General features: G+C 64.0%; 1 long non-coding RNA gene across 4 annotated transcripts; it reads right to left on the bottom strand.

Moving 5' to 3' along the window:
- Window positions 1-212: 212 nt before the first annotated feature.
- On the bottom strand, window positions 213-11,524 carry LOC131830532 (uncharacterized). 4 transcript variants are annotated; one of them, XR_009353200.1, is made up of 3 exons: window positions 11,312-11,524; window positions 3,129-3,254; window positions 213-736 (listed from the first exon to the last, which is right to left on the bottom strand). It is a non-coding gene; the product is annotated as an uncharacterized LOC131830532 (long non-coding RNA). The 4 variants fall into 4 exon arrangements; XR_009353201.1 differs by lacking the exon at window positions 11,312-11,524 and adding an exon at window positions 3,761-6,895; XR_009353202.1 differs by lacking the exon at window positions 11,312-11,524 and adding an exon at window positions 3,885-6,895.
- Window positions 11,525-12,205: the final 681 nt, after the last annotated feature.

Genomic DNA, 12,205 nt, shown 5'->3' with positions numbered 1-12,205 from the left:
CCTGAGACTAAGGGGCGTCCTGCTGGAAGGCCATGCGGTGTGACTGGCCTGACGTGTCGCAGGTAGAGGTGCCAGGTGCCCGCGAGGGGCAGCTGGATCCCAGAGTGGCCGTCCCCGTGGTCTGTGCCAGGGGGTCCCGACACGGCCTCTCTCCGGCTACACAGGCAGCCAGTCCTGAAGGCAGCCAGAAACCCCAACACTGAAGACAGAAATGAAAGTCAAAACAATTGCTCTGGGTCTTTATTTATATTCCAGGAAACTGTTTCACATGGAAATGCAGATAATGAACAGGCGCTGATTAAATTGTCCACATGAATATTCATCAAATCACCTGGACTTTGATGTAAATTTTGTTCTTTCTCCCCAACTGTCTCTGAATAACAAAGCTTCCTTCCTTCTCCAAAGAGGGGCGTCCAGCTGATAAAAAAAAGGCCAGGCACGGACTATGAATTCCTGGGGGGAAAGGCTGCGGTAAACAGGGCCGCGGGCTTCAGGGTCCAGTCTGCCCTCCAGCGCCGGAGCAGCTCCAGCTTCAAAGTCTAACCTGCCGCCGTCCCTTCCTGCGGCAGCCGCGGCAGTAACGACCACTTCCTGTGAGTAGACGTGTGTCCGTGAGCGCGGGAAGGACATCTTCAAGGATTATCTCCTAAACTATACTGCTGGACTCTCCTAGGATAAATGTCAAACCCACGTCCGCCTTTGACCAAACATCTAAAGGGAAATATTCCTGAAATACCTAAAAAAAAAAAAAAAACAAGCTGACCCTTTGAAAGCACCTGGATTTTGAGGCAATGTCGCTGTCTGCGGATGCCTGCTTTGAGGCTTCTGAGTCCCTGGGGAGGGGCTGTGCCCCCTGCAGTGGAGCCCAGGGGACCCAGGGGACCCGGGTGTCACACAGGCTCCTCCCGCCATTCCCGCCCCCGCCGGGCTCACAGCCCCCCTCCCCTGTCCTCCAGAAATCAGCCTTCCTCACCTTTGCTCCCAGGTCTGGGGGAGGAGGGGGAGGAGCACGGGGCAGAAGGACCCGCAGGGACAAAGGTCATCCCGCCCCCACGGGGCTGCGTCCCGCCCCCCACCCCCCTGCACCGTGACCCCCCCCCCGGCACAGAGGAGGGCACTGGTCTGCGGTGCAGTGAGTCCCCGGCGGACCCACCGGAGAGGCTCCGTCCGTCTGGTCTGAGGAGCCGCGGATGCGCACCCCCGCCCCACGCAGGGAGGAAGCAGCGCGATCGCAGCCTCTGCGGGTCCCAGGCTGGTCCTGGGCCTGCCCCTGCTGGACGGACCCAGGATGCAGACCTCTCGGGCCCCAAGGACTGGCCTACCCTCAGGTGGGACACTGGCTGTCACACCTTTTGGTCATAGGTGCCTGACCCTGTCCGCAGCTGCACCCCACCCCTGCACCCCCGAGCTCCCGCCCCCCCATCTCTCTCCCCCAGCTGCTCCTTCGGGGGGGGGAGCCCCAATTCACACTTGACTGTATATTTAGTTCTCCAGAGAAAAATGGGTCAGTGCGTTGGGAGGTGCGGGCGTGCGGCCCCTCCGTGCCTCCCGGCTTGCTCCCCCGCCCTGATCCCCCAGCTGGCCCCCTGACTGCGCTGGGCAAGGCCTCCTGCTGGCAGAGGGCTCGGGCCTCGAACCCTGGGGCCGGACCGGGATCCGAGTGTCCCCACAGACCAGACCAGGCCCCGCGTCGGACGCAGGGTAGGTGCCAAGTGACTTGTCTTCGCGAGGGGGACGCCGCCCAGTTGAGGACCGACTGCCCTGTGCCCCTGTCGCTCCGGGCGCGACCCCAACGCAGCTGACGCTGAGTCCCGTCGGCCGCGTGACACTCGGGGGAGGAGCCGCCAGCGCAGAGGGCGACCGCGCAGGGGTCCCCGGAGAACCCAGAGCCGACAAGGACACCCCTCCATCGGCCACGGAGCCTCAGGCAGGAGGACAGCCGTCTGCAGGCTCAGGGTCCAGCTCTCGGCTGTCCCGTCGGAGCCCGGGGCTCCCTTGAGCGACAGCAAAGTTCAGAATTGTCTGAAAAGCTGTGAACGATCAACAGAGGGTCACGCAGTGGTGTCATTTCTACTGTAAACCGCCTCGGAGCAGGAGCTGTTCGTGTCCCCCTGCTCACTCGCTGGAACTCAGCCCAAGGACACGCTGCTGGGAGCGGCCGCCCGTCCGAGGACCCCAGGCGCGAGGGCACGGGGCCCGCATGGGAAGACAGGGCACCACCAGGGAAGAAAAGGTAGCTGTCCCAGAGAAGCGAACGCCCTACTCCCCCGTGTCATGGACGTGGAGAGGCCAGGCCTGTCCACCTCCTGGAATCACGGAGCCCAGGGCACCCAGGATGTGGCCGGAACTCCGCGGACGGCGGCTCTGGGACAGGAGGTCCGGGAAGGCGCCCACCCGGGGATCTGCCGCCCCACCACCAAGGAGGAGCCATTCCCAGGTCCCAGCAGCGTCCTGCGTCCTGGTGACTGTCCCCTCGGGGCTGGTGCAACTGTCTACCTGCCCAGGGCCCAAGGTCGCTCACAGCACCCCATGTCCTGAGCCCGGAGAAGCCTGCCCCGGGCGCACAAGGTGGGGAGGCGGGCCCACAGGACAGGGCAAAGGCCAGTGACCCCCCCAAGCCCCGGCCCACCCCATGACGCCCCAAGCCCCGGCCCACCCCATGACCCCCCAAGCCCCGGCCCACCCCAGTAGGGACACCCACCCCCACCCACAGCACCCCAGCACAACATACGCTCACTCTCACAGGCATTCGTTCACTCCCTGGGGGCCCCTGGACGCCCGCCGGGCCCTGGGCAGCAGAATCCCGCAGCTCGTGGTGACCTGTCCTGACAGCTGCAGAGCCGGGACCTCGCCCCTTCTCGCCGGCTGCGCCGAACTAAGCCCCCATGGAGCTCCATCTGCCCAGACCACAGTCTCCATGGCCAGGTTCTCCCAGGAAACGGCTGTGCCCCTGCTTCTTTCCCAGGGGTCTGACCCCCAGCAGGGCCCCCTGCCCGTGGGCATGTGAAGGAGGCAACCACCAGCAGCCCTTCTGGCAGCTTCCGTAGGCGAGGAGGATCCTGTCTTGCCAGGGGGCCGCTCTGTCCCAAAGCACACTTGTTAATCTTGACCCAAGTCCCCTTTCCTACCTAAAATGACAGCTAAGCTTCGAAGCCGGGGGCTCAGGCAAACGCTTTGGAAAACAGCCTCCTCAACCCCAGGGACGGCACTCGGGCTCCCGCGCAGGCAGCTTGGGGCACGGCGAAGCTGGACCCCTGAGAGAGAGAGACAAGGTCACCAGGCCTCAGGACTTGGACGTATTTTTGGGGGGACACGCATCTCCCCACTAGGGGGACCCCATCCATCACCCATGCTGGCCACGGCAGAGGTCCCGGGGCCCCTGGCCGTCCCTGACCACGTGGCCAGGCTGGACGTGTTATTCCCATGAAGGTTTCTCTTTCAACAACCCGTCGGCACGCGGGCCACGGGCGCTGGTCTCCAGGACTCCGTCTCCGGCACCTTTACCGTGAACTCCCGGCCTACCCCTCCCCCACTGGAAAACTTGCTCCTTGAAGGGACGGGTCCTCGGCTGGGGCCCTGCCCATCCCCGTCCCGGCAGGCAAAGGGCCGCGAGCATTCAGTCATTAATGGCACGTGTCCTCCCCCAGGGAGGAGGAGGTGTCCCCACAGAGGGGCCATGAAGATGTCTGTGGGAGAGGAGCCCACTCTGCCGTGCGCTGGGGACCCAGCGGCTGGGTCTGTCACCAGGGCGGTGAGTCACCTGGGGACCTGGGTTCTGCTGACAAGAAAAGCTTCATTCGCCCGACACTACGGCTCTTTCTGCATGCCGGACACACAGACGGCATTCAGTGCTGCATCGCTGCGGGCAGCGTGCTGAGCCTCACCCCTGCTGCCCTGCGGTCAGACCTCAGGACAGAGCGGGCCTCCAGGAAAGGCCGTCCTCTCTCCATCGTCAAGCAGTCCTGCGACAGCGGCTGGAGTCCGACGACTCCCCTGGGTGCAGACGCTGGCTCCCTGCAGGCGGCGTCAGACCTCAGGGGTTAAGGGCTCGGTCCCACCAGGCAGCCCCTCCCCGACGTCAGACCCCAGCCGCATCTGTGTCTTCGATGCCGCTGCAGACGGAGGTGCCCATGACCCCCTGCTGGGTTTGGTGGCTCGCTGGAGCGGCTCCGAGAACTCGGGAACGTAGAGGGGCCGCCGAGGAGGAGGGTGCAGGGCGAGGTGTGGAAGGAGCGCCGGACCCGGTCTGGGCACCCCCTTCCAGCACCCCACGTGTTCCGGAACCGGCAAGGACCCAGAGTCCCACAGTTGGGGGATTGCGTGCAGCTTCATGACCCCAGCCTGATGCACCACCAAGGCCCACCCCCCTCCCAGAGAATGGGGTCCAGAGCTCCAAGCTTCTATTCCTGGCCGGGCCCCTCTGCTGAGCCCCCCAAGAGCCGTGTAAGGGCCTCACCGGAAGGACCACGATCATAATGCCTGCAAGTTCCACGGGACGCGGGGCCCAGCACCAGGGACTGGGGGCAGAGGCCAACAGATTGGTTTTCCTGTCACACCACTCACCTACTTTGCGCTCTTCGTAAAGCCCATTCCCTGACCCCGCAGACCCCCAGCGCCCCGCACCTGCTCACCCCCTCTACAAAGACAAGTGGGGTCATGTCCACTCTTCTGTCACGTTGTCACTGGTTAAAATCTAAGTAGGTCCCTCTCTGGTGACCTTTGATAACTTGGCTTTCCCTATGTCACAAGCACGGCCGCCGAGCACCGTCTCACGCCCTCTCCGAAAGCCGGACAGATGCATCCGCCACCAGGATGTGTGGTCTGGGGCGGGAGGAGCTCCGGGTTTCACTCTCTGACCCAGAAGCCCTCACCGGCTGGGCTTTCATGCTCCCTAGGGACTCTGCACATCAGAAGAGCTGGAAGCCGGGTCTCTGATAGAGAAGAAAACCAGTAGTTTGCGTGGCTTCCTCCTGACAGTGAGGGGCTGGGGCCCATGCCCGGCATCCCCCACCGCCCCGGCCGCCCAGCAGGGGAGGCAGGAGTGACCTCCCACGCGCTTACGAGGCGGGCACCTGGAGGACAGCGCCTCAGGATAAAAAGGCAGCGTGGCTGCCATGCGCTCAGGTAGGTGTGGACCGGCTTCCCGGGGTTCCTCCCACACCATGGTCGGAGGCACTGACCAAGGCACAGACAGTCTCCAGGAGGGGACGAAGGCAGGTGCTAAGAGAAACAGCACGTGAGCCATCCGAGCAGAAAGGCGTCTGGCCAGAGGTCATGTCTGGTCCCTGCTGCGGCCAAGGGCCAACTCGGAGGGATTCTGCTACTGGGGCTCTGGACAGCGGCGGGCCGGCACTGACTGCGGGCACTGACCACGGCCGCACGTGGCTGGGCGACGGGCCCCCAGCCCCAGGCTGTGCCCTGTGCCCCACCAGCCATGCTAAGCTGCGGGGCTGAAAGGGATCAAAGAGAAGGTAAGGTAATCGCGACCTGTCAAGGGTGAGGCAGGACAGACGGGCCCGTCACGTACAGACGGGCCCACTCAGCCAGGTACCACAGCTGTCCGAGAGGACAGTTCCAGCTCTGTCCTTGGAGAGGAGCAGGGAAGCCGTGAGCGCGGAGGCTCGGGCGGGGCGGCCCTGCCCACCTCGCGGGAGTCCAAGCCCCTGCACTGAGGGGCTCGCAACATTCACCCCGTGGCATCCGTCGGCTCTTTATTTTGAAATGTCATTTCTCTGAAGTCGTGGTTATTAGAGTCCTGGTTATGAAGAATCACCCCCACCTTCAGCAAGGCCTATAGAAGCGATGTATTTAAGTTATTAAAATTGTGAGTGACATGACTGCCCTGAGTCAAACTTCCAGTGTGGAAGGGCCAGCTGGACATCTTGGGTTTCCCCGAGGCAGGGCCCCTTTGGCAGACACTGTCCACACCCACCACGTGCTGCAGGAGCCCGTGGCTGGCGTGGCCTCCCTGGAAACCCAGGGTCTCTACCAGAGTCCATGAACCGAGCCACCCTCAAACGCCACCGGGGGCAGCCCGTGGGAAAGAGCCCGGCCCCTCCCTCCTGGGGACTGGCCGGCTTGGAGCCCACAGATCCTGCCGCTGAAATTCCCGTGGGACCCCCGCCTGCTCTCCGGCAAGTGCCTTTCTCCAGCTCCGTCCCCACGCCCGGTTCATTTCCCGGATCAGCGCCCGGACAGTGACCAGCTCTCCGATCCGGCGGCAAACCCGCTGCTACTGACCCCCGCACACCCTCAGCACATCTTGCCGCGTTGCGCGCCTGACCTGGGCTTGGAGCAGAGACTTCCTGCAGCAAGTGACCTTGAGACGGAGAACGATGAGGAAGGCACGGAAGGCTCTGAAGTGCCCTTTCTCCTGCTGCCGAAGAAGCCGCCTGCTGAGGCCCAGCTCGAGGGCAATGAGGCAGCCACGCCGGGACAGCCGGGACACGGACCGCAGTCGGCCGGGACAGAGCTGCGCCGCTGCCGTGCGGGTGTTCTGCAGCCGGAATCCGCTCATGGAGAGGGCCAAGGAGACATTAGAACGGGATGGGCCAGCGGACAGGATGGGGACGCCTCGGGGTGGGGGTCCATGGAGCTCATGGCGTGGGGTTCCCCAGAGAGCAGGGGGGCTTAAGGTGGGGTTGTGGCGGCAGAGCCAGACGGACGTACACAGAGAGGAACGGTCTCTGGGCATCTTCCGTCCCTGACAGCTGCAGAGAAGACGAAGCAGCTCAGAGCCTGGGGGAGGCCCCAGGGGGCAGAGAAACTCCTGCTGGATGGAAAACATTCTGGAAATGGAAGGAGTGAAAAGACTCATCAGAGACGTTCTCCGAGCTGCAGACTGGGGGACGGATGTGGATTCCAGCAAGACGGAGGACGGGCGGCGTGACGGAGGACGGGCGGCGTGACGGAGGATGGGCAGGGGTGCTACCCACAGCGGCCGAGACCCCTGGCTGGACGGCGAGGCTGCACGGCCTCGCACTGAGCCCACGCGTGAGGGTCTGGCTCTGCGAACGGAGCACAGAAGCCTGCCCGTGGCTTCCTGACAGCCACACCTCTCTGTCCGCCTTCTCTCTCTCCCCACTGGGTGCTCTCTCTCTCTCTCTCTCTCTCTCTCTCGGAAACTCCCTCTTGAGGCAGAAACTCGGAGCGTGGAGGGAGCAGACCCGTTGAATGCAGAGGGAATGGTGTGCTGGCTGGAGGGAACAGCACAGGCAAAACCCAGGAGGGAGAACCTGGCGGGTGAGAAGCAGCATCATAGGAGGGTGACCCCAGGGCACAGGTGAACAGAACCGGGTCTGCTGGGCTCTCCGCCGGCTTAGGGGCTGACTGTGCAGCCTCGCTCTCGTGCGCTCCAGAAACCACAGAGAAGACGGTGGGGATGAGCCGATGGTGAGTCGCCTGCCCACGGGCGGCCCGCGTGCGGGAAGGACGGCGGGCGGGTCCCGAGGACACAGGTCTCCGGGAGATACCAGGGCAGGGCGGGGCACTCGGGGCGCAGCTGCCCAAAGGTCTAAACCCAAAACCCACAGGGACACCCCAGGATGTGCCACGCTCTGTGGAAGACCAGCAGCCTCCACGGACGATCTTCCGGTGGCACGTGTTGGCGTGGCACGTATGGGACGGAGGCCAGCGATCACGCCCAACCCTCACGCCCGGGGTTCCTGTGGGGCAGGGCCAGCGTCAGGCCAACGCCTCCGTCCAGCAGCCTTCGGGAAGCATCTCCCTCGAAAGGACCAAAGCAGATTCCTCTGCACAGGGTTAAATGTGTGCGGGGGCTCCACGTGCTGACCGTCTCCTCACAGGCCGCACGCTGCCACAGCAGAGCCCGCGGTGTGGGTGTGAAGCCGGTGCTTCCGCTGAAGTGACCTGAGTGACCGGCCAGTCCAGAGAACAGAGACAGGCCTGGGCCTGGTCCCGAAACTCCTGGTCTCCTGGAGCTCCTGCAGGTTTTCTCAGAGACGTTTCTCTGAACGTCCACACATGGCCAGTGTGTGAGCCAAGCTGCCCCAAGGAGAAATGTCCACTGACACGGAGTGACCTTGGGGGACTGCACCCCAGTCCGGACCGCGAGGCTCTGCAAACACATCTCCAGCCAGGCAGGGCCCTGCTGTGGTGCCCGACCTCGGCCCGGCAGGCAGAGCCCACCTTGGTGCTGACTCCCCGCCTCGCCGACAAGCGCTAACAGGTGCTGGGGCGTGGGGTGTGGCTGCTCCCTCCTCGGCTCTCTGCTAAACCAGGCCCAGCCGGTCCCCACATCTCTGTCCACAGCAAGGGAAGGACGTCCTCTCACTACGTCCACATGCAAGACAAAAGAGCTCAGAGGCCATGGCCACCCGTCGGCTGCAGCGGGCAGAGACACCCCCAAACGAGGGCTTCTCCCCCAATCCCCCTCTGCTTCTGCAGACCCCCGCCTTTCTCCCAACAGGTAATGTTTCCGTTGATCTCACGTTTGCACCACTTACAGACGCTCCTGCTCCCGAGCTCTGCCAACCCCGGGAACCTCTGTCTGTGTTCGGGCCCCCGCCAGGCCGGCGGGGAAAATGCACCTGGAAAAGCCAAGGCCAGACCAGCCTGAGGACACCTGCAGCCCTACTGCCTTCCCTGAAGTCCCTGGTGAGGCACCACAGGATCCGTGGGGACCAGATCGTGCACGTGGTGACCGCAGCCGGGGCTCTCGGCCACAAGCCCAGACGCGCTCTGAATGTCACACTGCTTCGTTTCTCCACGAGACTCCCAGGCGATCCCCCGGCGGAGAGGGGCATCGATGTCAGTCCTTTTTGGGGTCCCCCACTGATCATCCCGCAGACGGAAGCAGAAGAGAGGTCAGCCAGCCCTTCCCCACCTGGAGACCCCAAAGGACCCACTGCCAGCACGTGAATGGGAGGTGCTGGGCGTGTCAGGCCCAGAATCTTCAGGCCAGCGCCCCGGCCCCACACGTGGCCACACATCCGCGCTCCTGGGTGCTGAAGTTGCCCGAGCGCAGGGAGCCAGAGAGCGGCTGCAGGCAGGTCAACCAGACCCGGGGAAAGTCCCCCAGGGTGTGACCCCTGCAGCACAGTTTGGGGTTTTCTGCAAAGTGAAATAGACACGGCCCCCGACCCAGCCACCCCGCTCGAAAGACCAGCGTCCATGCACACCTACAGCTCTAGTCCTAACGCCCAGACCAGAAAGAACCCAAGTTCTTAAGCAAGCAAACGGAGGAGAGCAGTCGGTCCCCACCGCGGACGGCTCACGGCCAGGACAGCGGGTCAAGCCAGCGACTCGCGGCCGCGGGGACGGTTCTCCAAGGTAGGGCACTGTGCCGGCCATAAGCCCACCCCTCCTGGGGCCACCCGGGCAGATGCCCAGGAAAGCAGACCCCCTGCCGCGCTGCAGCCTCGGGGCACCCATGAGGGGTCAGGCCTGAGGGCACAGGCTAAACCCTGGTCCTCCTCAAAATTCTCCAGACTCTCACCTAAAGGAGACACGACGTTCACTGTACGTGACTTTGAACCAGAACGCACTCTCTAGAAAGAACAATGCAAACTAAAGGGTGAGTACAAACAACGTCCACCGCCCACACTCACGGCGCCCTCCCAAGCCCGGGCCGGCCATCGTGGGGCCGGCTCTGCTCCCGTCCGCTGAGGCAGAGACGCGTCCGGTCTCCCCGCGGCCCACCTCCGACCCTGTGCTGGCACAACCGCCTCCCACCTCATTCCTCCTTCAGCCGAGTCCCTCGGCACAGGGCCATGCGGCCTTCTCTGTCCTCCACAGTCAAGGCTGGTCACCCCTGGTCTGATGTCCAGGTCGCCCTGGGGGTGTTCTGCTCCTCTGACCACCACGTGCCCCAGCCGATGCCCGGGAATCCACTTCCCACCCAGCACGGGCCACCTGGGATCACCGCAGTCGGCCCCGGGACTGTGGCCCTCCTCCAGGGACGGCCAGTGTGTGCAAAGGCGAGACAATGTCTGCAGAGACACTTCCCGGGAGAGACGCCGCGACCTCTGGTCACCCTGGAATGGTTCTGGGCACCGGAATCGTGGTGCTGGAAAGGCCAACCCTGGAGACACGGGCCGTGGGACAGGCCGGTGCGCGCAGCGCTGGGTGGCGCAGGCTCGGAGCCACGGACCACGGGCGCCAGTCTGAGCCGTCGGAGGTGTGAGCCCGGGGAGGCGAGCGGCAGAACGCGTAATACGCTACGGCCGGGCCCGGGACTCTAGAGAAACACGAAATAAAACTAAATGCTGCTTAAGGCGCCTGGGTGGCTCAGTGGGTTAAGCCGCTGCCTTCGGCTCAGGTCATGATCTCAGGGTCCTGGGATCGAGTCCCGCATCGGGCTCCCTGGGAGCCTGCTTCCTTCTCTCTCTGTCTGCCTGCCTCTCAGTGTACTTGTGGTTTCTCTCTGTCAGATAAATAAATAAAATCTTTAAAAAAAAAAAAAAAAGAATACATGCATATCATTAGAAGAATTTTTTACACATGCCCAGGAAAGAAAAGCCGCCAACTCGGAATACTGGCCCCTCCGGGGAGCGGGGTACGGAGTTGGGGGCTCCCGGGGAGCCTCATTGAGTTCGTCATGTTTCTTTCTTAAGATGAGTGGTGGGTTGTGGTGTTTGGTCCATTATCCTCTGTTTTTATAAGCAAAAGAGCAAAGCACAGAACAGTAAGTAACTCGCTCCTGTGCGCCCGCTTCAGTAAAGGAGCCGTGTACAGACTGACAGGCCTTTGGATGGTTCCAGAAAGGGTGGAGGGAGGCCGCTGCTGGGGGCTGGGGGCGGAGGGAGGGGTGCGGGCAGGAGGGGCAGGGAGGGGCTGGGGCGGGGTGGGAGGTCCCAGTGCAGGAGAAGGTGGGCCGGAAGGGCAGGGCCCGGGCTGGAAGGGTAGGAAGAGATGTGGCAGCAGGGGTGGAGGGGGAGGGGTGCCGGAGGGGGAGAGAGGGGCGGGGGCAGGGCAGGTGGGGGGGGGGGTTTAATTTCCTGCTGTGCCCGATTGCACTGGGGCCGCTTACCCTGGGCAATATTGCACCTTCAGCTGACAAAAAGGACGTAAATGCCTTAAAAGGTGGAGGAAGACCCCGGCCCGCGCAGGCTCCCGCTCCTCCTGCTCCACAAGCAGACTCCCCGCAGCACTCTCCAGCCCACCCTGCTGGCCACACGGCACCCGCCGCCTCCCCGGCCACCACACTGGCTCCCCCTGGCCCCAGCCCGGCCCTTCTGCTCCTGGACGCGGGGCCTCCTCCCGGGAGCCCTCCCGGCGGCCTGCGCTCGCTCAGCCGCTTCTGTGCTCCCTGTGGAGGCTCTCCCCGGGGTTTCTCCAGGATTCTGCTCACCTGCCCCCGCCCCGGCCCTGCGGCCACACAGAACGGATCTTTCTCTGGGCTCCGAGGCAGGAAGTCCTCCATGGGGGTGTCACAGGGCCGGCTTGCCCAAGGCCTCTCCCACCCGTGAACAGGGCCACCTTCTGCGGACTGTCCAGGCCTCCGCTCTGTGCCACATATCCCCACTGTCGCTTCCTCTTCTTGTAAGAGCACCAGCCGCCCGGATCGGGGCCTCCCCTTCTGACGTCAGGCTACCTGCAGGACTGTGTGTGGGCCTTGACCCAAACCCCCACCCGCAGCCCCGGGCCCTCCCCCCAGCAACCCCGCACAGCTCCCCAGCACCCATGTGTCCCCGTCATCCTGGAGATGTCTTTGTCCTTCTCTCATTCTGCATGTGCCCTGAGAGGGGCCTCGGGCGGGCTCCAGCGGGAGAGCGAGAACCCTGGGAGTGACCCCAGCAGAAGGCCTTCTGTCGGGGTCTGGGATCCCCGACCCTCAAGGCCGGCTGCACAAAACAGTTTCTACCCCGATGCAGGGGCGGTGGGGGGGGGCCTCTCAGGACCTCTCAGGAGCTCGGAGGTTGGGTCCCAAGAGCTGGGGAGGGTGAGGCTGGTTGTAGGGGACCCTCTGCACCTTCTGGGGAGACATGGTGTGGGGGGACAAGAAGCAGCAGGACGGGGAGAGCCCCTCCGACACCCCATGTGACCCACCAGCCGCACTGGCAGCAGGAAATGCCTTGTCTGAGCCCTGGCCCTGCATCAGGGAGCCCAGCTGCGGGATCCAGGACGCGCGGCCAGCACCTGTGACCTGTCCCTGTGTTCTGTGTCGCCTGTGTTCATGCAAGCTGCCTGTAAGCCCCTGCGTGGGCGGGAAAGGTGGGCACGGGGCAGAGGGGAAGGTGGGCAC

The sequence above is a fragment of the Mustela lutreola genome, chromosome 4 (assembly GCF_030435805.1).
Source record: "Mustela lutreola isolate mMusLut2 chromosome 4, mMusLut2.pri, whole genome shotgun sequence".
In the NCBI taxonomy this organism is placed as follows: Eukaryota; Metazoa; Chordata; class Mammalia; order Carnivora; family Mustelidae; genus Mustela; species Mustela lutreola.
This window is presented reverse-complemented; position numbering and strand designations above follow the sequence as displayed.